General features: G+C 37.2%; 1 protein-coding gene across 3 annotated transcripts in view; it reads left to right on the top strand.

The window, feature by feature from the left end:
* The window catches only part of RhoGAP100F (Rho GTPase activating protein at 100F), a 137,802-nt gene that overhangs the window by 5,132 nt on the left and 108,399 nt on the right, over window positions 1-24,271 (top strand). For 2 of the 3 annotated variants that reach the window (XM_073961249.1, XM_073961250.1), the window contains exon 2: window positions 5,349-5,874. The exons of the other annotated variant lie outside the window; for it this stretch is intronic. The gene's annotated coding sequence lies outside the window, so the exon portion shown is untranslated. The remainder of the gene's footprint in view (window positions 1-5,348; window positions 5,875-24,271) is intronic. 3 annotated transcript variants of the gene reach the window in all.

Raw genomic sequence — 24,271 nt, 5'->3', positions numbered from 1 at the left:
TCATTTGCTAAATCCGTCACCTCTGCTTTTGTCTCACGAGCGGCTGCAGCAGTGATGATATTTCGGATCATCCTTTCTGCCACCCGAACACCAGAAGGGTTGGGCAGATCTCTGAAGCGGTGATTAGTGAACTCTCTGAAACTAAGCCAATTAGCTTGGTGAAAGTGCGGCGGATGGAGACAATTATGGGGAGATGGTCTGACTCAAGAGCAATGACGGGTTGCCAGTTGACGTAATTTGTTAGACCTGATGATCGACGGTTATGTCTGGGGAACTGTGACACTCACCGCTAAATCTGGTAGAGGCGTCCTCATTGACCGTGAAAAACGTAGAGCTATCAATCTGGGGCCTAATTACGACATTCGATTCGATCGAGTATTTGCTCGAGAACGAAAAAAAATCAAACTATGAAAACCTATTCGCGCCACCAACTGTACATTTACTAAAAGTTTTACAAAAATAAATAATTTCGTACAGTTTTCTAGCACAACTTAATTCCGAAATTATTACCCAAAGTTTTATTCAACGATTTCAACAAATATTTACATTTTTTCGTTAATAACTTTGTTTTTTAGTTTTTGCTGTAAAATTAACAAATTTGTTACCATCTACCTTCTTAATGTTCTTTGGAGAACACATAGGTTTTCATAGTTCGATTTTTTCATTCACGAGCAAATTCTCGATCGAATCGAATGTCGTAATTAGGTCCCTGCTTTGCTAGCACTATACCCCTCTGGTCTTTTCCGAGGATCATTCAAAAGAGAGCTAATATTGGGCCTATAACCAGGAAAACAACTTTTTTCGGCGGGATATATACGTTCATCAAATCTATCTCGGCAGTTATACACCTGGTTGCTACCCCAATACATTCCATGTACGGATTATTAGAGCCAGACTCAAGCGAGATAGGTCTACACTGAACAGACTGGTGCAATAGAAAAGGTAATCCCCCATCTTCACTCGTTGAATTAAGGTCGATACATTTTACGTGAGGGATATTTAGCCACGTCGGGGCACCATTCTCAGTGGCTAAAGCAAACGTTCGTAAGCAGCTGGCGGATGCTTACGAGCTTCTTGTTTATGCCGTTACTTGACTAGATATATTTCGCTGCTTTATCTTGATGCTGTCTGAAGAATAAGTCTGGTTAAGATTACGGACGAGTACGTTGTCAGATAATTATCTGTCTGCTTCGAAGTGATTAAGGTGAAAACAGCAAACCTCGGTTTTTGATAGATTCCGTTTAAATATACATTTGTGACAGTAGCTTCAGCTTTGAGAACATTTTGAGGAATGTAGAATTTTGAACTGCAATGATCATATCATCCGCATTGGACATTAAAAATTTTGTATATGTAACTGCATTTTCAAAGATTCTTCCCATTGCGCCAAGTGTGTGAAAACTCCCACGATCCTGACTCTTTTAAGTCACAAAACTGTCAAAAAGGTTTAGAACTGAACCAAGTGGTCCAAGAATTGAAAATCAAGGATCACAGCTAGAATAACCTTGGGAGTGTTTTGATTGATTGCAAGTCTCATATAGTGAGAACTGCACCTTTTCCAGATGTAATACGAAACATTTAGTTCGAATTTTAAACATTTCATTCGAGAATTCCATTTGAAATAACTATTCTGCAAGCCCTGTAAGAGGTGTCTTTCACACTTCATCAGTGTATCAGTACCTTTAATTTCATTTTAGTTCCTCCCACGAAATGATTATATGTTTCACTATGTCGAACGAAAATGAAAACGAAAGAAAAACAACTAAACTCGTGTATGATTTTTAAATTTTATAGTTGATTTAAAGCAAACACAAAGTCTAGGTATTTTTCGTAAGTAAGTTTAGGTATTTTTCGTTCGCAATAATTTTCTTTCGACATAGTGAAACAGGCCCATTATTTCATTCTCCTTCGTAATAATGGTTCCCGCAACTAACTTTTGTTAGTAAACAATTGGAGCATTTAGCAACCCGCTGACTTTCGACGTACTCATGCTTCTTTTCGTGGTAAGCTTCAGACTAAATTTCATTAATCTTTTCCATCGCCAATACGTTGTTTCGATACAACATATTAAATCCATTTATTGAGAAATGTTAAAATTGTATTTTTCCTATTTTTATGTTTCAATATGTTGCTGAAATCTAAATTTTTGAAATTGTTACAACTTTCAAAGATTTAAATACATTAAGATTGGAAAACTCAATTGTTAACACTTGTCAATAGATGGAGTTAACCTCTGTTGTTACGATATCATAACAACATTCTGTTAAGTAGTTAACCATTTCAGGCGTTTTTAACCGCCAAGTTCATATTCAATGAACGGGAAACTGTTATGGAATACAATCCTGAGTCTAACTTTTTGATTTCCTACAATTTGTATAAGGCGAATTGCGCTTTTTATCGTTAACATACCCCTGTTGTTGGTAAAATGTTTATATACTTTGTTTCATAAACATTTGTGCATTATGCATCTTTTCCAGTCTTTACAGTTCTATGTCTTTGCAACGTTTTTTGTAAGGGAACATAAACAATAGGTTTGTCCTCGTACTTGCTAAATGTTGCTGAAACACATTTTTCAGCAACTTTTTCTTTATACAACTGTCAGTTTTAGAAACATTTGTAATAATTATTACAAATTTGGTGTGTCTTTTTACTTACTAAATGTTGTTGAAAAATTTTTTTCAGCAACTTTTCGTTTATGCAACTGTCAAAATCTGCAACATGAGTAATAATTATTACTAATTATAACGTAAAAAGACACAGCTATATGATTTTTGGCTTTTGTAAAATAACAATTTTATTGTCAACATTTTCTACCCTGACACCATGAAAATCGGATAAGCTATTTCAGACTTCTGACCCACTAAAATCTGAATATTTTTTGTTCCCTGTAGCTTTGTTCGTTTAAGTTTTTAAAGCGTTACCAGTTTTACCATTTTTAACTCGGAAAGCGTTCCTTAACCCCAAAAAGTAGTAAAACTTGAAGCAAAATTTAAGAGAGAGCATGCCAAAATGGCTTTTTCGTTTACTACTTTCTGCTTGACAAATTGTGTAAAAAGTTTAAAATGTGCCAAACTGCTTATTTGATATTTATTTCACAATTACGGCAAAAGAAAATACGCGCAAAATAAAATAAATTTAAATAAAAAATTTAAACCAGTGAAATAAAACAGTGAAATTTATTTTGTTTGTTGTTATTTTTTTAAGCAGTCATATATCGACACCTCTAAATAATAGTATGCTAAGTCTAAAAAGTGAGTTTTGCAGGAGAAGCTCTCAAAGTTTGGAAATTTTTTTGTACTTCAGTACTATGCTAAGTCAATATTTGTTTATAACTTCTGTTCGGATTGACCGATCATTACCAAAATTAGACAGAATTTAAGTTAAAGGACGTTCGACACCTCCAAATTATAGTTTGCTAATTCTGAAAAGCGAGTTTTGCAGGACAAGCTCTAAAAGTTTGGAAATTTCTTTGACCTTCAGTACTATGCTAAGTAAATATTTGTTTATAAATTCTGTTCGGATTGTCCGATCATTACCAAAATTTGACAGAATTTAAGTTCAAGGACGTTAAATATAAAAATGTAAAGAACTTGAAAACATGCTAAGTCGACTTAGCATTCTATTGTTTGGAGGCGTTAGTACTTACTAAATGTTGCTGAAACACTTTTTTCAGCAACTTTTCCTTTATACAACTGTCAAAACTCGAAACATTTGTAATAATTATTACAAATTATCGAGTAAGCAGACATGCATATTTTTAGATCTACTATTTTTCCGTTCCTTTACTTTTGTGCAAAACTTGTTACGTGAGAGCAATTTTGGCAGTTCTCTCTTTTGCTACTTTTTCTATTAAAACATTAAAGGAACAAAGCTTGTATGTATGACATGATGATCCTGATCAAAGACATAAATACAACAAGATAAGACATTTTTTTGCTATCATTCTTCAGTGAATGGCTTTTGAATTTAACATAATGTTATATCACGATATGGTGATATAACATTTTTGTCTTTCATACATTTTTACGTATTTAACCGAATTTACCGATCCAATTGACATAGAATTATTCTTGAATAGATCCTTGAATTCATAAATTTCGTTTCTGATACCATTACATGAAATGTTCCTCCTTGGTTGCGATTTTGAATTAACTGCAACCTGTTAAGGGTAATGTTTCTATACAAAGTTTCGTAAACATTTTTTTGTTGCATGCATTTTGTCTAGTCTTAGTTGTATTTATGTCTTTGTCCTGATTTTAAACATTTCACTATACAATGATAGGGTAAAAAGTTGTGCCAGTTGTGTGGACTTATGTATAGTTTTCCATATTATTATTTCCATATGGAAAACTATACGAAGCACCTTATGTAAACAATATGGACTTTTACCCTCCGTTCCCTCCATAACATTTAGTGGTGTAGGTCACAAAATGCATAAACAAAAAAATCACCGTAATTAGCATTAAAAAACACTAAATTGTCATCACTGGTTATGGAGTAAATGTGGGAGAGCACAAAAAACGGGACCACGAGAGAGAACAAGAGAAACAAAAAAACCGTTGTACTCACTGCAAAACAATTGCAATAAGAAAACGGGATATTTTATTATACTGAAATTCTTCAAACTCAAACAAAGTGGAGTTGTCTCACTTCCTCTCGTTGAGTGTAAATCAGACAAAAAGAAAAGCGGAAAACAGACAACAATTCTGCGATGATAAGGCATTGCCAGCAACAAATTTTGCTGTTTTGTCACTGTTGGCCTGCTTTTTCGGTTAGTTTATCAAAGGAACAATAATGGTTGGGTTGAGTTGATGATATCCCTTTTGCAAATAGAAAAAAAAATGTTTAAAATTATTTAAAATACTCGGGTGGATGGAAAAATAATGTTACAACAAAAGGAACAATAAACATTTCCCTTTGGAATATATGAATATATTATTGTTAAAGATTTCAGTGGCCCATTAGTGAGTGTATCATCCTTCAAAGTTCCTGTGTGTATTTTTTTCACTTCATAATCATCACTCTCATCGCTCGCTGGCTAACGTTGTCATCATTGTCGCCTCTACCGAATGTGTGTGTAAAGTGAAATGACAAAATATTTTTGTAGCAACGAGACGACGACGAAACAATGTGGAAAAAGTAAAGCCAGAAAAAATGATTTACACAAGAAAAGTGTTATAAGAAGACGTTATTCGAGCCAGAATAATAGCACCAGTCGCCCGAAAAGACAAGAAAAAGAAGCGAAAAAATCGATGGATACTTCCATCAATTTATCCAAGCTATTGGTGACATAAAATCTTCTTACTACGCTCGAACGAAAAATAATTTCCTATTTTTATTTCCCACAGATAAACCAACAGAAAAAAGATGAATAGAAATCAAAATGTAATGGCTTTATAAGTAACAAAAAAGGAAAAAAAACGGAAGACAAGAAAAATTACACGAAATATTAAAAAAATAAAAATAAGTGCTAAATAAAACAACAAACAACAGTTAAACTATTCGGGTTTCTAAAAAAGTTAAAATAAAATAATAAAACAAAGAAGCAATGCGTTTATTGACCACCGAAATATAACAACGAGGCTCATAATTGTCTTTAATCCCACAATTCATTTTCAAAAAAAAGTTATTAATAATCGTATTGACCTAAATCATTGATCATTTGTGGAAAAAATACAGAAAAAATATAAACAAAAATTACAACAAAAGTGAAATCCCAAAACTAACCTTATACAAAGTAATAACCTCAACATCATCATGGATTAATCGTTTCGAAATCATCACCAAAGTAAATTTTCTTCCTTCTACCAACAACCATCATCACAAATATCATCATCTCAACGGATACGTATAGAGACTCATTTTCATCTCCAGGTAATAATTTTTGATGTTAACTCTTTATGTTTTCGGTTTCCCCAAAAATTTCAAAAAAATATTTGGTGCATTTCTTTGGCCCCCTTCACATACATATGCCGACGACGACGATGCCGATGAGGTCAATAGCCTTTTTTGTTGGTTGTTGGCTGGTATGTGATGCGTCTGTATGTCTGTATGGGTATTCCCCCGAAAAAAGTGCATTGCTACACTCTAAATATTCTTCTATTCTGCATTACATTCCTTGGAGCTGCATGTTATTGTCGTTTTAGCAATTCTCCCCGGTCGGCTCTGTATATCGTATCGTATGTATGTATGTATATATGTATGTAGTGTGTCGTAATATATTCGCATTGTGTTGTGTTTTGTTTTTGTTATTTGCATTGTTGTAGTTGTAGGTTACTATTATTGTATACTAGATACTTGCAAATTGTGGGTACTCGAAATTGCAGTCAATGGGTTTTTTGGTTTTCTCTTCTCTTAATTTGTGTGATTTAGCAAAGATACACAAAATGGAAGTTTTTAAGCTTTTTTAAAAAATAAATTTGGAAACATGTTTGAATTAATTAAGATCCGATATGTGAGTCAATTAGGGCCGTTACATGAATTTAATGTATTTATTATGCTAAATTATATGCAAAATAATAAAATCATCCATTCTTCCCGAGTTATGGGTGTTGACATTTAGGACATTTCGTACTTTAACACCTTTAGGTTGCTTGTGGGCACCTTTCGGATCGGGCTAAAATTTTCACAGTAGATAGCCCTTTGTACCCTGAACACAACGATATATAATTTTCCGCGGGGAAGTCCATACATCCCCAGATATTTGTCTTGACATTTTACAATTCTAACGTGTGCAACACGGGTATCGTTTTAAAGCTTATTGAGAGTACTTTTGTGCACGCGACCTATTTTTACACGTGTCCATAGGAGAATGTCTTTAATCCCCGGACGAAGGCCGGCTACTTTATAACACTTACAATTTAAAAGAAAGTTTTGATCGCGTAGCCCACTTTTGCGCCTGTCCATAGGAGAAAATCTTAAATCCCCGGCCGGCTACTTAAGAACACTTATTTATTATGTTGACACTTTTTTGTTATGACACTGTGCAACAAAATTCAATTTTTTTCAAAATGATGGAAAAACCTGAGTAGATTATGAAAGTAGGGCTAAAAATATGAGCGATGCACGATCGGCGTTTTTCACCTTGACATCGGAAAGTAACCAAAGTAGGCGGGTAAAGTTCCGCCCATTTCTTATTTTTCCGAAATATTCGATTTAAGATATCTTGGAATTCGTACATTTTAGACATATAGTGTCTTTGGCAACTTTAAAGATAAGAGTTAAAAATTTTAACCCTCATGCTGTTCATTAAAATGGTCTTTTCGGCCCTTTTTTCGAAAATCGTTCAAAATCTCCTTTAAAATCTGATCGTATCAAATCAAAATATTCTACAAAATTGTTCGTCATAAAATTTTAATATACATAGGTCTCAGAATACACCAAGTCTGGAAAATTATTCTAATCGCCAGGAATCTCTAAAAAGGAAAAAAGGAATTTCAGCCCGATCTGAGAGTTGCCCATAAGCAACCTAATGGTGTTAAAGTACGAAATTTCAGAAATGTCAGAACCCATATCTCGGGAAGTATGGACTTCCCCCCGGAAAACTATATATCATTGTGTTCATGGTCCCAAGGGCTACCTATGGTAAGAATTTCAGTCCGATCTGAGAGGTACCCATAAACAACCTAATGGCGTTAAAGTACGAAATTTCCGAACGTCAAGACCCATATCTCAGGAAGTATGGACTTACCCCCAGAAAGCTATATATCGTTGTTTTCAGCGTTCCAAGGTCTGCCTATGGTAAATATTTCAACCCGATCTGAGAGGTGCCCATAAACAACCTAATGGTGTTTAAGTACGAAATTTCCGAAATGTCAAGACCCATATCTCGGGAAGTATGGACTTCCCCCCAGAAAGCTATATATCGTTGTTTTCAGGGTTCCAATGGTGTTAAACTTAGAAATTTCCGAATGTCAAGACCCATATCTCGGGAAGTATGGACTTCCCCTCAGAAAACTATATATCATTGTTTTCAGGGTTCCAAGGGCTACCTATGGTAAGAACTTCAGCTCGATCTGAGAGGTACCCATAAACAACCTAATGGTGTTATAGTACGAAATTGCCGAAATGTCAAGACCCATATCTCGGGAAGTATGGAATTCCCCCCGGAAAACTATATATCGTTGTTTTCAGGGTCCCAAGGGCTACCTATGGTAAGAATTTCAGTCCCATCCAACCTAATGGTGTTAAAGTACGAAATTTACGAAATGTCAAGACCCATATCGCGGGAAGTATGGACTTCCCCCGGAAAACTATATTTCATTGTGTTTAGGGTCCCAAGGGCTACCTATGGTAAAAATTGCAGCCCGATCCGAGAGGTGCCCATAAACAACCTAATGGTGTTAAAGTACGAAATTTCCGAATGTCAAGACCCATATCTCGGGAAGTATGGACTTCCCCCGGAAAACTATATATCGTTGTTTTCAGGGTCCCAAGGTAAGAATTTCAGCCCCATCTGAGAGGTGACCATAAACAAACTAATGGTGTTAAAGTACGAAATTGCCGAAATGTCAAGACCCATATCTCGGGAAGTATAGACTTCCCCCGGAAAGCTATATATCGTTGTTTTCAGGGTACCAAGGGCTACCTATGGTAAGAATTTCAGTCCGATCCGAGAGGTGACCAACAACAAACAAATGGTGTTAAAGTACGAAATTTCCGAATGTCAAGACCCATATCTCGGGAAGTATGGACTTCCCCCGGAAAACTATATATCGTTGTTTTCAGGGTCCCAAGGTGAGAATTTCAGCCCCATCTGAGAGGTGCCCATAAACAAACTAATGGTGCTAAAGTACGAAATTGCCGAAATGTCAAGACCCACATCTCGGGAAGTATGGACTTCCCCCGGAAAACTATATATCATTGTGTTCAGGGTCCCAAGGGCTACATATACTAAAACTTTCAGTTCGATCCGAGAGGTGTCAATAAACAACACGGTGTGCATTAACCAAATTTAAATGGAAGGTGCTTACACCTCGGAAGTTTTTGCTGATTCTGAAACTACAATGCTCATAGATGAGAAATATCAAGAAACAAAAAAAATCGCCGGAGGGATTTTAAAATGAATCGCGATTTAAGTTTACCTTTTTTATGGTTTCTTTAGGTTTTCACGATTCAGCTTGGAAACCGCTAGCCCCATGTAAATGGGCCTAAAGAGAATGTTGTTTTTGTGAAAATTCTCCACAAGATTGATCTGTATGATGTTTTCGTACGTTTTACCGTTTTTGAGATATAGAAGTTCAAATTGAGACAATGCACTGACTGTATCGCCTCTTTATAAAACAATGTCATTACTGGAATTTCCCAAATTAAACTTATATATCTTGAAAATGGTACAACATAGGAAAAATTAAATCATCCAGTCTTGTAGAGAATTTTCACATCTTCAACATTTTCTTTAGTCCCATTTTGATATGACTTGCGGTTTCCAAGCAAAATCTTGAAGACCTAAGATAAAAACCTAAACATTTGAACTAAACCTCTATATCTCAAAAATGGTAAAACCTACCAAAAAAAACTAAATGTCAGACTTGTAGAGAGTTTTCACAGCTACAACATTTTCTTTAGACTCATTTCGATACGACTTGCGGTTTCCAAGCAAAATCGTGCAAAACCTAAAAAAACCCTAAAATTGTGAATTTTGATTAATTTAAAAATCCCTCCGGCGATTTTTTCTGCTGTTTTATTTTTCTTATCTATGAACATTGCTCTTTCAGAATCCGCGAAATCTTCCCATGTGTAAGCGGTTTTCATCAAAAGTTAGTTAAGGCGCACTAAGCCTGGTATTGTTTTATAAGGAGGCGATACACTCAGTGCATTGTCTCAATTTGAACTTCTATATATCAAAAACGGTAAAACCCACGAAAATGTGGTAAAGGTCAATCTTGTGGAGAATTTTTACTGCTACAACATTTTCTATAGGCCCATTTACATAGGACTCGCGGTTTCCAAGCAAAATCGTGAAAAACTAAAGAACGCGATTTATTTGAAAATCCCTCCGGCGATTTTTTTGTTTCTTGATATTTCTTATCTATGAGCATTGTAGTTTCAGAATCTGCAAAAAATTCCCAGGTGTAAGCACCTTCCATTTAAATTTGGTTAAGGCACACCGTGACAAGCTTATGGTGTTAAAGTACGAAATTTCCGAATGTCAAGACCCACATCCCGGGAAGTATGGACTTCCCCCGGAAAGCTATATATCCTTGTTTTCAGGGTCCCAAGGGCTACCTATGGTAAGAATTTCAGTCCGATCCGAGAGGTGACCATAAAGAAACAAATGGTGTTAAAGTACGAAATTGCCGAAAAGTCAAGACCCATATCTCGGGAAGTATGGACTTCCCACGGAAAACTATTTATCATTGTGTTCAGGGTCCCAAGGCCTTCCCTTGGGTCTTATACCATCAATTTGCTCGCATTTCTATGTCTTTCTAGCGGGGCATTTTTATATATCCTATTGACAAGACCCAGCCAACGCAAGCGTTATACCTCAATACGTTTTACTATATCAGCTGTACACCTCGAAGATCATTCGACGTTGCACAGTGGTTCAGAAATCGATTTTTCAGAAATCGTTTTTATGATTGTAATCAGTTTGAACTATTGAACTTTTTGGGAACAATATGGAAGAAATTTTCGTATTCGCAGAAAGACGCGAGTGCTCTCTTTCAGATCATATATACTATCGCACCCTCCCAAATCCGCCCGTTTAAAATTTTTTAACATTTATAATATATAATAATTGTTCCACAAACATCCCAGGCGGGACAGGGGAGACTTCTCTCATATCAATGAGTGCACCCCGATTCATATTAGCTCAATGATATGGGACCTACTGTTTATCGCCGAGTCCGAACGGCGTGTCTAAGACACCACTTGTAGAGAAGTTGTACAATGCTGAAATACTCAGAAAATGTCGCCAACATTACTGAGGGGTATTTTGCCACCGTTGAAAAGTGTTTGATGTTGACTGGCCGGGGAATCGAACCCACGACCTTTAGCGTGCAAGGCGGGTGTGCATACCATTACACCACGGTGGCACATTTATTGAAATTAAATCGGTAAAAATACGAGTTTTTATACCCTCAGCATTTATGCTCACGAGGGTATATAAACCTTCATACGGGCAAACTGTGTTGATTTTGCCATGTCCTTCCGTCTGGCCGGAGCGCACGATAACTCTCGAACGGATCAACCGATTCGGTCCAAAATTTGGCTTTCGTCATATTTTTGTCCAAACTTAGTTTAAGTTCGAAGATGGGTTATATTGGTCCACCCCTTTCGGTACCACCCCCACAAAAGTTGGAAAATGTTCGGAAAATTTGTGCGCACGATAACTCTTGAAGCTAGGAACCGATTGTGTCCATACTTTGACCATCGTGAAATGTCTATCAGACATAGATGAGATATATACTCTATCGGTCCACTCCTTCGGGTACCTCTAACACAAAATTTCGGAAAAGTTTAGTTTAGGACCTGCTCTCGAATCGCTTTGATTTTTCTTGTATCAACTTGTATTCACTGCCCCATATGCGACGGAACAAGTTTCATCAAAAAAGCGTAAAATAACTCTAGAACGGATCTGCCGATTCGGTTCAAAATTTGCCTTTGTAATATTTTGTCCAAAAATAGTTTAAGTTCGAAGATGAGCCATATCAATCCACTCCTTCAGGTACCTCCCCCACAAAAGTTGAAAACTTTTCACTAAAAAGTTGCGCACGAAGGCAGTAAGCGACTTGGTCCGTACTTTGCACATAGTAATATTTCTACGGGACATATATCAGGTTTGAATATATATGTAAACTCCTTCGGGAACCTCCTTCACAAAATTTTGGGAAAATGCCGTTAAAGGTCTGCTCACGAATCGCTTTCATCTTTGTTGTAACAAGATGCATTCGCTCTCCATTACGATGGTACACGTTTTTTTCAGGGGTAAGAACATACTTCTTGAGAAAATAGACCGAAAGCTGTAAAAAACTTCTATGGCACCATATGCAGTGGCTGGAGCGCACAATAACTATCGAACGGATTAGCCGATTCGATGTGAAATTTGGCCTTTGTAATATTTTGTCCATCTTGGTTTAAGTTCGAAGGTGGACGCAACTTCCGGTACCTTCAGGTAAATTTAAAAAAATTCCACTAAAATTGTATGCGCTATATCTGTTAAACGGAGCATCTCCAAACTTTGGATCTCCTAAAATTTTATCCAAATGTACCAATACTTCAGAAATGGTCCTTATGGTACCTCCCCTACAAAAGTTCTACATTTTGTTTGAAGTGCAATTTAGGATCTGTTCGAAGATCCTTTTTAAAATTATACCGATGCTTCTTTTTATGCTACTGTTTAAGCGATATTATGTTTTTCGTGGGAAAGTCAATACTTCCTGACATGTTGGTCTAAAATACGCTGACCAACTGAAATGACTGGTGGGCAAAATATCTTTCAAATGACTTCCAAAATAAGATCCACTTTCAAAATCTATGTCGGTCGGTCCATCATCCGCAACACTTTTGAGGTTCAAACAAAATATATTTTTTGTCAACAAGTTCATACTTCCAAAAAGGGCCACAAAATTTGCTTAGCCGGTAGTAGATTCGATACGATTCGTATTGTCAATATATGAAAGTTACAATTCACACGTGCTGAGGTTATAGCCGACTAATACTTTTGTACTTGTTCGTGTAGACATTGCCATATTAGCACAATAATATGGAACTTAACTTGTATCGCCAAGTCCGAGCAGTGTCTTAAGACACCACTTGTAGACATTCTGCATACAAGACGGCTGTGCATATACTTGCTTCACGGTGACACTAATGCGTACTTCTTATAAACATATCGCCAACGGTCGACATCTGACAGCCCATCAGCTCCTGCTGCCTAATTATTCTTCAGCCGATTAATTGTTGTCATAACCTCACTTTGGCTAGTTGGTATTTATTCAATACCGCCGCCCATATTTGATACCAATATTTGATAGCAAAAGTTTGATAAAGTGATACTTCCAGATCCTCCAGCATCGGTATATCAAAAGGGAGGTCTGGAACGAATATTTCACGAAGTAACATGCATTTTGGGCAAAACAAACTTATTATACCCACTCCACAATGTGGTGTAGGGTATAAACCAGGTATGGACATCATATTTTTTCTATTCCATACTTTAGGGCCTGTCATTGTACTAATGCTCGGTTTCTCAATGGGTTGGATTGTGTGAGTATAAATAGAGAAACAGTCATTTCTTGCTCGCGAGTAAAGGGAGTGCTGATACCTGTTTTAAACTCATGACGTTGTGTGGACGTGGGTCACAATACGTGTTTATATTCGTTACATACTTATGTATTTCATCCATATCAGCATATGTAGCTAATAACAGGTGAATCGGACGTATAAGCAATATACATCTACTTGTTTCCATTGTTCATACGGCACCCTACAACAGACGTTTTCATACATACGATACCAAGGAATTCGATGCCTCGGTATTCGGATATGGGTGATTAGAAGAATTCTATGATTAATTATTTGTGGATGACGGCAACTTGAACATAATCGGGAAGTCGATGTTACGGTGCTCGTGCTATAGGTGTTCTGAAACTAAGTGACTCGATGCCTCGATTTTCGGATGTAGGCGATTAAAAGATGGTAAGAAATTCAATGATTAATTATTCGCTTTTGTAGTCGATCGGGAACTGCATGTTCGGATGTAGGCGCCATGAAGATGAGGTTCGCAAGTCGATGATTCGGTGCTCGTTTTGTGGTTGCTCGGGAACTCATTGATTCGGTGTTTCAAATGATTCGTATATGACCGGGAATTCAATAATTCGTTATCGGGATATAGAAAATGTATAGATGATTGGGATGATTTGTAGACGATTAGTAAGTCAATGCTCGATGTTCGGATTTAGGTGATTAGAAGATAATCGGAAACTCGATGATTCATTGTTCGCTTTTGTAGTTGACGGGGAGCTCGTATGGTCGGATGTAGGCGACATGAAGATGATCGGGAAGTCGATGTTGCGGTGTTCGTTTTGTATTTGCTCGGGAACTCAGTGTTCGTGGATGCTCTAGAACTCAGTGTTCGTATTTTAGATGTTCGGAGTAATTACATGCTTCATAACAAATAAGCGACTGATGCAACTACTGGGATGTTCTGGGAGTATTGGGTGTAGACGATGCGTATATTACACTGATACGATGTTTTGTTATTGCATGTACGCAATTCGTGAGTAATCGTGAACTTGATGATTATGGTTTCAGATGTAGGTTGTTGTTGTGTTTATTATTGTATGTTTGTTCTTCTGCTCAATCTGGCTCTGGGTCTATCTCCAGTTCCAGGAAAGTGACTGCTTCGATGGGATGTAAGCACAGATCTACTGGAGTTAGATGAGTAGGTTTGGCAGGGCTGCGTGTTGTGCGGGCCCATGCCGCATACTGGACAGATGTTTTTGCACGGTGCTATCGATACTTGCCCAATAGGAATTTAAGCGACTGCAATATCCTGAGCGTAGTTGAGCCAAAACTACTCTGATTTGTAGTGGCAGCTGACGCTTCTCAACTGCGATAAATGGGGGATGTACTCCGAGGACTTTATTCACACTATATTTCCTTATGGCCTTAGCAACTGCGTCTGTGCGAATGTTATTTAAGCCTGCTTGATATGCCTGTTGATCCAGGGGTTCTCTCTTGTATCGTTGGACCTCTGCCTCTAGATCGTGAATATTCGTGGATCGTGGGCCTACCCACCAGATGGTGATTGGGATGGCTCTCACGGTAACATCCTAGCAAGTACTGTAACGACAGCATCTCATTGTGTTGCTTTACTGGACGAATCTTTGCCTCCTCATGTAGATGGTCCACTGAAGACTTGAGGAGGCACCTTGTTGCTGTTCTCAGGGCGAATGAATCTTTTTCCAATGCGTATCACATAAAGTCGGGGACCAAACTGGCACCGCATAGCTTACCACAGACCGACCAATCGCGTTATATGTTGTCAACAAGGTTTTTTTATCTGCAACCCAATTGCTGCCGGCTAGGGACTTGAGGTCCTTGTTCCTACATTTCAGTTTGTCGCAGTGAAATACAGGAGAAGTCGATTTAAACAGTTCCGGAAATATCACCCCACCTTGGGGAACTCCCTGTTTCACTCTACGGGTTTTGGACTTCTTGTTCCTGAATTCAACGTACGACTAGCGTCCACACATATAATTGATTATCCAACGTTTCAAGTTTGGCCGGAGGGTTTTTTGCTCTATGTCTTCAAACAGCGTGGAGTGCCTGACAGTATCAAAGGCCCTTGATAAGTCAAGCGCCACCATTACTGTTCTGTCAAACGGCGATCTCTGGATGAGTCCTCGACAAATATGTGTGGAGATGGCGTGCAGCGCTGTTGTCGTGCTGTGCTGCTTGCGGAATCCATGCTGATGATCAGCCACTAGATAGCTATGTATTTCTGACACTGGGGAGGACTATGGCCTCATGGGTCTTTGCTACAGGCGACAAAAGCGAAATCGGCCTGTACAATTCACTTTTGTTGGCATCCTTGCCTGGCTTCAGTAGCGGGACTACTCTGCCCATTTTCCAGACTTTCGGTACAATTAGAGTGGCTAGCGACAGGATGAGAACTTTTGTGAGATACTCCACTCCCGTCTCATCTAGCTATTTCTGCATTACCATGGAGATCCCATCAGGGTTCAAAACTTTGGATGATTTAGAGTTCCTGATGACAATCCCAACATCATCCATTGCAAACTATGGTGGTTCATCTTCGGCAAGAAGAGATCTGATGCGAAGTAGTACTCTTCTCTTCGCCCTGCCACTCCCGGGGTGCTCGACAAACTGTGGATTGAAATAACTTGCGCACCTCTACGGGTCAGTCAACGTAACATCGCCAAACGTTCCTATCTTCCCTCCTTCCGGGGTTCGATAGTGACTTAACCACTACCCACAATTCAATTATTCCGGCTCCAATGTTGCAACTCTTCAGATGATTTAACCACTTGTTCCGCTTGTGTTCGCCGACCAGCCTGTTAACTTCCAGGGTGGTCTGCTAATGGAGACAATTATTGGGAGATAGTCTGATCCAAGGGAAAATGACGGGTTGCCAGGTAACGTCATTTGTCAGACCAGGTGACACGATGGTTATGTCTGGCGAACTTTGACACTCTCCTCTAATTCTTGTAGGGGCGTCCTCATTGACCGAGCAAAACGTAGAACTGTCAATCTGCTCAGCCAGCGCGAATGCCACATCTCATGATGCGCATTAAAGTCCCCCAAGACCTGATGTTTATGACCTTCCAAAGGCTTGCTAATGTTAGGCCTGTAATCTGAGATAAAGCTATTTCTCGGTGGAATGTATTCGTTCAGCAACTCTGTCTCGGTAGTACCACACCTGACTGCTAATCCTTCAACTCCACTTCTGGTGCGATCCTTCCTTAATACGTTATAACCGTTGTGATGGCTTTAAGCTGCAGTTGTCGTTCAGCTTGATTTCCTGCACCGCTGCGACCTTGATCTTCTTCTTATTCATAAATTCCACTATTTCAACGATCTTACCTCGGAGTCCATTGCAATTAAATTGCAAAAAGGATGCATTTTCTGGGATGCATTGGAAAAACAACGGCTGCTGTTAAATGCTGTTGCTGTTGAGGGGACCGGGGGTGGGGAGTTTCGTTATCTGACGACGACTCACTGGGGGCTGTGTTCGCACAGCATGCAGCAACATAGTCCTTGTCGTAGTCTTTTGAATGGACATCTACTGCATCTTACCGAAGATTGTATATGGGTGAAGATGCGGATGTGACAAACCGAGCAAAAATATCTTGGTCCTGGGTTTTCCTCTGTACCGGCACGGACCAAAAGAATCCGGAACAGGCATTCTGGGATATGCTGCTCCCAACACAGAAAAACGAAACAAATACAAATACATGTAGACTGAGGTGCCAGCCGCTGGCCGGAACGCTGATGTTGTGGGGTTCCGGGTCAAACTGGTACGAGAGAACCCGCTGCGTGGGATTGATCAGATGTAGGTGATTTGAAGATAAGCGATAATTCGATGATTAATTAATTATTCGCTTTTGTAGTTGAACTAAATATTCGATGATCGTGTACTCGATTATTTGGTTCTTGTGTTATGATTGTTAGGTATATAAGTGTTCGGGAACTGAGTGTTTGTATTGCAGTTGTTCCGACACCCAGTGTTAGTGTTCTGGTCGTTCGAGTACTCAGTGATTCGCTGATCGTTTGTACCAAAGCTGCGAGCTAGTATCTAAAACTTGCTACAGGTACTAAATAGTAGAACAGCATGATATTGTGGAGTGGAATAACACCCGATGGTGGAGTCGAAAAGCACCCGAAGATGTCGTGGAACAACAGCCGAGTTATTGCTGCCTTGATCTCCAAGAACAAAAAAATTGTTCCATGTACAAGAAAATTGTTACTTTCTAGTCTGTAGTGCGATTCTCTAACTCTTTTTAGTTACCGATAAAAATCGGTAAATTTAAAACGCATAATTATGAATGAAAAGTTCAAATCAAGATTGACAGCACTCTTGATATCGGTAGAACTTTTCGTATACTATATTTTGTCCGATATCTTACCGAAAAATATCGCTAATTGCTGAAATTATGCGCATTTTAATTCTAATGATTTTTGTCGGTAACTCAAAAATTAGTTACAGAATTCCACTACAGTCCACGCTTCTGTCATTTTCGTGACTACGTTCATCTATCTATCTATATATATAAAAGAGCTTAGTGATGACTGAGTGAGCGAGTGAGTGAGTGAGTGACATGTATATCATCGCCCAGACGAAACCGCTGAAGCTAGAAAGCTGAAATTTTGACAGTGGGTTGCTGTCGGTGTGTAGGGGTGAGATAAGGCTGGATTTTTGGAAATTCGACCTATAAGGGTACGAAAAGTACAAAAAGGTACTAAATATGGTACCATTTGTATTAGGCAAACGGGAAGAGCTAGAATTCTGAAATTTGGAATGAAGGTAACTGATGGAGAGTTAAAAAGATGTACCAAAGGGTTTTTGGAAATTCGACCTATAAGTGTACGAAAAGTTACTAAATTTGGTACCAATTGTATATTTTGAGCGGATATAGCTACAATCTTCATATTTGGTATGGGAATCAAGGTTGAGAGGTGGTGTTGATATAAGGAAATGATTTTGGGAAGTTCGTACTTATGTGTACGAGTAGTACTAAATGGTACTAAATTTGGTACAATTTGGATTTGGGTGAACGGATAGAGCTAAAAACCTGAAATTTGGAATTTAGATTACCGCTGAAGTGTACGATTGAGATATGGGGGTAGTTTTGGAAATTCATACCTTTGTGTACGAAAAGTACTAAATGGTACCAAATTTGGTACAATTTGGATTTAGATAGACATGGAAACCTGAAATTTGGAATTAATATTACTGATGGAGTGAAGGATTTAGTTAGTTTTGGAAATTCTTACTTTTGGGTACGAAAAGTAGTAAACGGTACTAAATTTGGTACAAATTATATTTGGGTGAACGGATAGAGCTGGAATCCTGAAATTTGGAATTTAATTACTTTTGGAGTGTAGGATTGGGTTAGTCTTGGAAATTCGTACTTATGGGTACGGAAAGTACTAAATGGTACTAAATTTGGTACAATTTAAATTTAGTTGAACGGATAGAGTTGGAATCCTGAAATTTCGAACTATGGTTACTGATAGAGTGTAGGATTGTGGTAGTTTTGGAAATTCATACTTATGGGTACGGAAAGTACTAAATGTACTTAATTTGGTACAATTTATATTTGGGTGAACGGATAGAGTTGGAATCCTAAAATTTCGAATTAAGGTTACTGTTGGAGTGTAGGATTGAGGAAGTTTTGGAAATTCGTACTTATGGGTACGGAAAGTACTAAATGTACTAAATTCGGTACAATTTGGATTTGGGTGAACGGATAGAGCTGGAATCCTGAAATCTGGAATTTAATTACTTTTGGAGTGTAGGATTGAGTTAGTCTTGGAAATTCGTACTTATTGGTACGGAAAGTACTAAATTTGGTACAATTTAAATTTAGTTGAACGGATAGAGTTGGAATCCTGAAATTTCGAATTAAGGTTACTGATGGAGTGTATGATTGAGGTAGTTTTGGAAATTCATACTTATGGGTACGGAAAGTACAAAATGTACTAAATTTGGTACAATTTACATATATTCTGGTGAACGGACAGAGTTGGAATCCTGAAATTTGGAATTAAGATTACTGATCGAGTGTGGGATTGATGTAGTTTTGGAAATTCATACTTATGGGTACGGAAAGTACTAAATGTACTAAATTTGGTACAATTTATATTTGGGTGAACGGATAGAGTTGGAATCTTGAAATTTCGAATTAAGGTTATTGTTGGAGTGTAGGATTGAGGAAGTTTTTTGAAATTCGTACTTATGGGTACGAAAAGTACTAAATTTGGGGGAACGAATAGAGCTGGGATCCTGAAATTTGGAATTATGATTACTGTTGGATTGACTTAGCCTTGGAAATTCGGAAAGTACTAAATGGTACTAAATATGGTACAATTAAATTTAGGTGGACGGATAGAGCTGGAATCCTGAAATTTGAAATTGTGATTACTTATGGAGTGTAGGATTGAGGTACGTTCGGAAATTCGTACTTATGGGTACGAAAAGTACTAAATGGTACTAAGTTTGGTACATTTTGGATTTGGGTGTACAGATAGAGCTGGAATAGTGAAATTTATAATTAAGATTACTTATGGAGTGTTGTATTGAGGTAGCTTTGGAAATTCGTACTGCTAGGTACGAAAAGTAATAAATGGTACTAAATTTGGTACAATTTAGATTTGGGTGGACGGATAGAGGTGGAATCCTGAAATTCGCAATTACTGTTGGAGATAGTTATTGAAATTCGTACTTTCATACGTATATTATATACGCTGTTGGTGTGTAGGGTTGAGATATGGATGGTTGGATTGGTTGTGGATATATATACAATAAGTGTACGAAAATTACTAAATGGCACAGAATTTGGTCCAAATTGTTATTGTGTAAAGGGGTAGAGCTGAAATTGTGAAATTCGGTATTACTCGTAGTAATGCTGTTGACGTTTAGAGTGGAGATAGTAGAGAGGAAGTTTTGGAAATTCGTACTAATGTATACGAAAAATACTAAATCGCGGTTGGGATATAGTTTTGGATAAAAGGAAGTACTTTTTGAAACTTACATATCCTATAAGTATTAAATTTGGTATCAGTTTGGTGTTGCATGATGGGATATAGGTGGAATTTCGAATTATTGTATGAGGGATTGTGTTGGTGGTTAGATACGGATTTTTTTAAATGCATACAAATTCTAAAATTAGCCTGAGGGCTGGATGATTTATTGAGAAATACGAAATGTACTAAATGCTATTAAATTTGAAGTTGGGCGTAGCAATGAAGATGGAATTATATAATTAAATTTGGTATTGGGCTAAGGAATAGAAGTGAAATTCTGATATATTATCGATTTGTCAGTTCATTTTTAGAGGTGACCGTACAATAAGTGTACTAGAAGTATTAGATAATACTAAATATTGAAGCACTGGTATTGGGTGAATCGATAAATGAAATTTGATATGAGGATAACTGTTGAGATTGGATCAGAATGTTTATTTAAATCCGCCTTTAAATGTATAAAAGGTTTTTACATGTAATACCATTGACATTGGGTGAACAAGTAGAGCTAAAACTGTAACATTTGAGCTATGGTTCTGGATTTTAAAAATTGTACTGAATAATGTACTATTGTTTCTAGGCTAACACGAATTCGGTTTCTAAATAATATACTGAAATCAAAAAGTCAAACGTACCTTTTCAACAAAATTGTTTTTATCTTTGTTGTCTATTCTAAACGTCATAGTAAGTTCATTTGAAAAGGTAGATCTATGCGGCTAATGTTTTACTAGAAGGTTTTTAGATCCTGAGAAAAAAAAGCCTAAAATAAAATGTCTCAAAAATTAACTGTTATATAGGGTAACATCTTCTGAATAATAGTTTTCTACATTTGATATCACAAATTCCAAAATTCGGTTGGAAAATGTGGACAAAATTTTCAAAATACCCATACCGTTCTAATAAAACATGGAGTGGAATTTAAAATGTAGGCCGCTATTGAAGTATAGAGGACTTTTTTTTGAAATTCGAACAAAACGTGTACAAGCGGTACTTGAAAGAAATTAAATATAAATTCAAATAGGTATTAGTACATCAAAATTTTCAGTGTTCTCCATATTAAATATTGTTTATTTGTATATTATCCCTTTTCCACTTACGAAGTAGCGGGCATTTTGCTAGTGATCCATAAGCCGAATTAGGAATAGAATCCCAATCGCGGTGGTTTTCTACGTTGCTTCTTCAAGTTTTGTGATATCAACTTCTTTTCATCGGAGTTTCGACCATCCATTGGGACGTACTCGTATACCGTCAAATTGCTCGTATTCCTATGTGTTTCTGGCCAGGGCATCTTTATCCATCTTATTGACATGACGCTGCCGTTATAACTCGACACGTTATACTTTATCAATGTCGGAAGGTTCTCGTTGTTCATTCGAGGCCGGTATTCTATGTTAACACATATAAATCTTTCGATTCGAGTCTTTCTATCGAACACATCAAGTTTTGCCTCATCCGCTTTCAAAAGTACTCATACTTCGGATCCATACATTAGTAAGGGTAGTACCAGATCTGGTAGAGTGTGATGTTTGTTTAACGAGATGTGGTCTTGCATTTAAACTGTTTGCTTAGACCAAAGTAGCATCTGTTGGCCAATATTAGAGAAGAACTCTTTAAAAGTGACGTTGTTTGTTTTAGCTATGAGGGTGCCGATGTAAATAAAGTTATTTACTACGTCCAAAGGAGGATGTTATGGCTCGCCTTGATCGACCTATTATGTCTATGTTATCTGCGTAGGTAAGTAACATTATTTCTTTATTGTATACAGATCCTATTCGCATCTCATATGACCTTCTCCAGTAGGATGTTAAATAGGTCACACGATAGACTGTCATCTTGTCTGAAACCTTGTTTTGAGGTAAACGGCTTGAAGAGGTTATTTCCTATTTTAACTGTTGATCTTGTGTCAGACAATGTCATCCTGTATAATCGTATTAGTTTTGCAGGGATGCCACACTCAAATATGACTTGGAACACCATTGATCTAATTGGGCTATCGAAGGTGGCCTTATAGTGTACGAACAGGTGGTATGTGTTGATCTGTATTTCATGGGTCTTGCCTATTATTTGGCACAGTGTGAAAATTTGGTCAGTTGTTGATTTAGCAGGTCCAAAACCGCATTGGTATTATCCGATGAATAGGAGACGTATGCCTCTGTAATTGGCACAAACCGTCTTTTCTCCATTTTTCTGCACGGGACATAGTAAACTGAGGTTCAAATCGTTGGGTATGCCTTCTTCCTGCCAAATTTCGCTAATTAACCGAGACATACTCCTTCGCCATCGGTCTTGGACAGTTCGACAGGCAGCCCATCAGCTTGGTTCTGATTTAGAAAAAAAAACCTTCTAGAAGGCCCGAAATAAGGGGGTCTTATATATCATAAAATACCTTGCAATGGGACCTCCTTGCTAAGTCTTAATACATAAAATATTCCCTCCATTGGTATGATTCCTCCTAAGGGTGATTTATTTTGAAAAAAGGTATCTTATATAATTTTTTTTTGGATAGACGACCTATTCTTCTAGAAGACATCCATAACGGATCTTCTTGAAATAAAATACCTTTTTTAGAAGAGGAAAGATAAAAAGCTCCTTAAAGGTCTTATATGTATAGTATATACTTTTGAAGTGGCCCTATATCGATAAAATACCTTTACATAGAAAACCTTCCAAAAATATTTCTATACATAAAATACTTCCTAAAGCTTTCCTTCCTCACTCCTTAAGTGTGAGGTCTTCTGTAGACAGAATGCCCCAAAAAGGGTCTACAAGATACAAAATAACTCCTTAAGGGATTTTTTAGATATGGATATAAGACCAAACATAGAATACACTGTGCAACACGAAAATTATTAACCATATTCTTACACCGCAGTGTGATAGAACACCAAAAATGAGAAGAAGAAATGCCTCCATAGGTTTGAGGCTTTGATGTAGAAAGGGTCATTTAGTCAGGACTATATCTTCCAAACCGTAAGGAAATTTGAATTTATCTCGGAGGCAAAGTTGTAGCTCTTGTCTTAATGAACAAAAATTGTGAACACATATAATCCATCAAACTTCATCTGCAAGGTCAAAATCGCCATGGTCAAATTTCTTTTAAAATTTTTTCTCAAGTTTTGTTATCAGCTTTCAAACCGATCAAATTTAAAGTAAACCACCAACTACAAAAATGTACCTCAGATCTCAATAAACATCTTTCTAGAATATACGAACTCTGTAGAAACGGATCTTAATGGTCAAAATAGCAAAACAATTGCGATTTTTATCCTCCTTTCTAGGATTCTGCTCCATAGATATTAAACCGTTCAAAATTCAAGAAAACAATCAACCACAGTAGCGTAGTACAGGCATCAATAAACAACTTTCTGGAATATGCGAAATGTCTATTAACGGTTCTTAATAGTAAAAATAGCAAAAATCTTTTGAAAATATTCAATTTTTATACTTTTTAAAGATACGCAACCGCCCAAAAATTGAGGATACCGTCAATTACAAAAATGTACCTAAGATTTCAATAAACAACTTTTTAGAACATCTGAAGATTCTAGGAATGATTCTTAGGGCTGAAATTCACGAACAATTAAATTTTTTTAACATTCCCCCTGCTCAGGTTTGGAAATAAACTGTTAAAAACTCAAGGAAATTTGAAAGGTTTGTTATTTACGGAACTGAACAGGAAAGAATGATCTAAAATAATGGAATTTTGAGCTTGAAAAATCGTTCCTAGAATCTCCATTTATTCTAGAAACTTGTTTGTTGAAATCTAAGGTACATTTTTGTAGTTGACTGTATCCTTCATTTTTGGGCGGTTGCGTATATTTGGACCAAAGTCGGAGAAAAATTATAAAAATTGGATATTTTCAGAGCAGAAGCCGAGAAAAGAGGATAAAAATCGCAATTGTTTTGCTATTTTGACCATTAAAACCTGTTCCTTCAGGATTCGTATATTCTAGAATGATGATGTGAGGTACATTTTTGTAGTTGGTTGTTTGCATCAAATTTGATCGGTTTGATAGCTGTATAACAAAACTTGAGAAAAATTTTAAAAGAAATTTGA

The sequence above is a fragment of the Musca autumnalis genome, unplaced genomic scaffold (genome assembly GCF_047663935.1).
Source record: "Musca autumnalis isolate F117 unplaced genomic scaffold, ASM4766393v1 scaffold_1, whole genome shotgun sequence".
NCBI classification, from domain to species: Eukaryota; Metazoa; Arthropoda; class Insecta; order Diptera; family Muscidae; genus Musca; species Musca autumnalis.
Note: the sequence above shows the minus strand (reverse complement) of the source record. Positions and strands in the feature narration are given on the sequence as shown.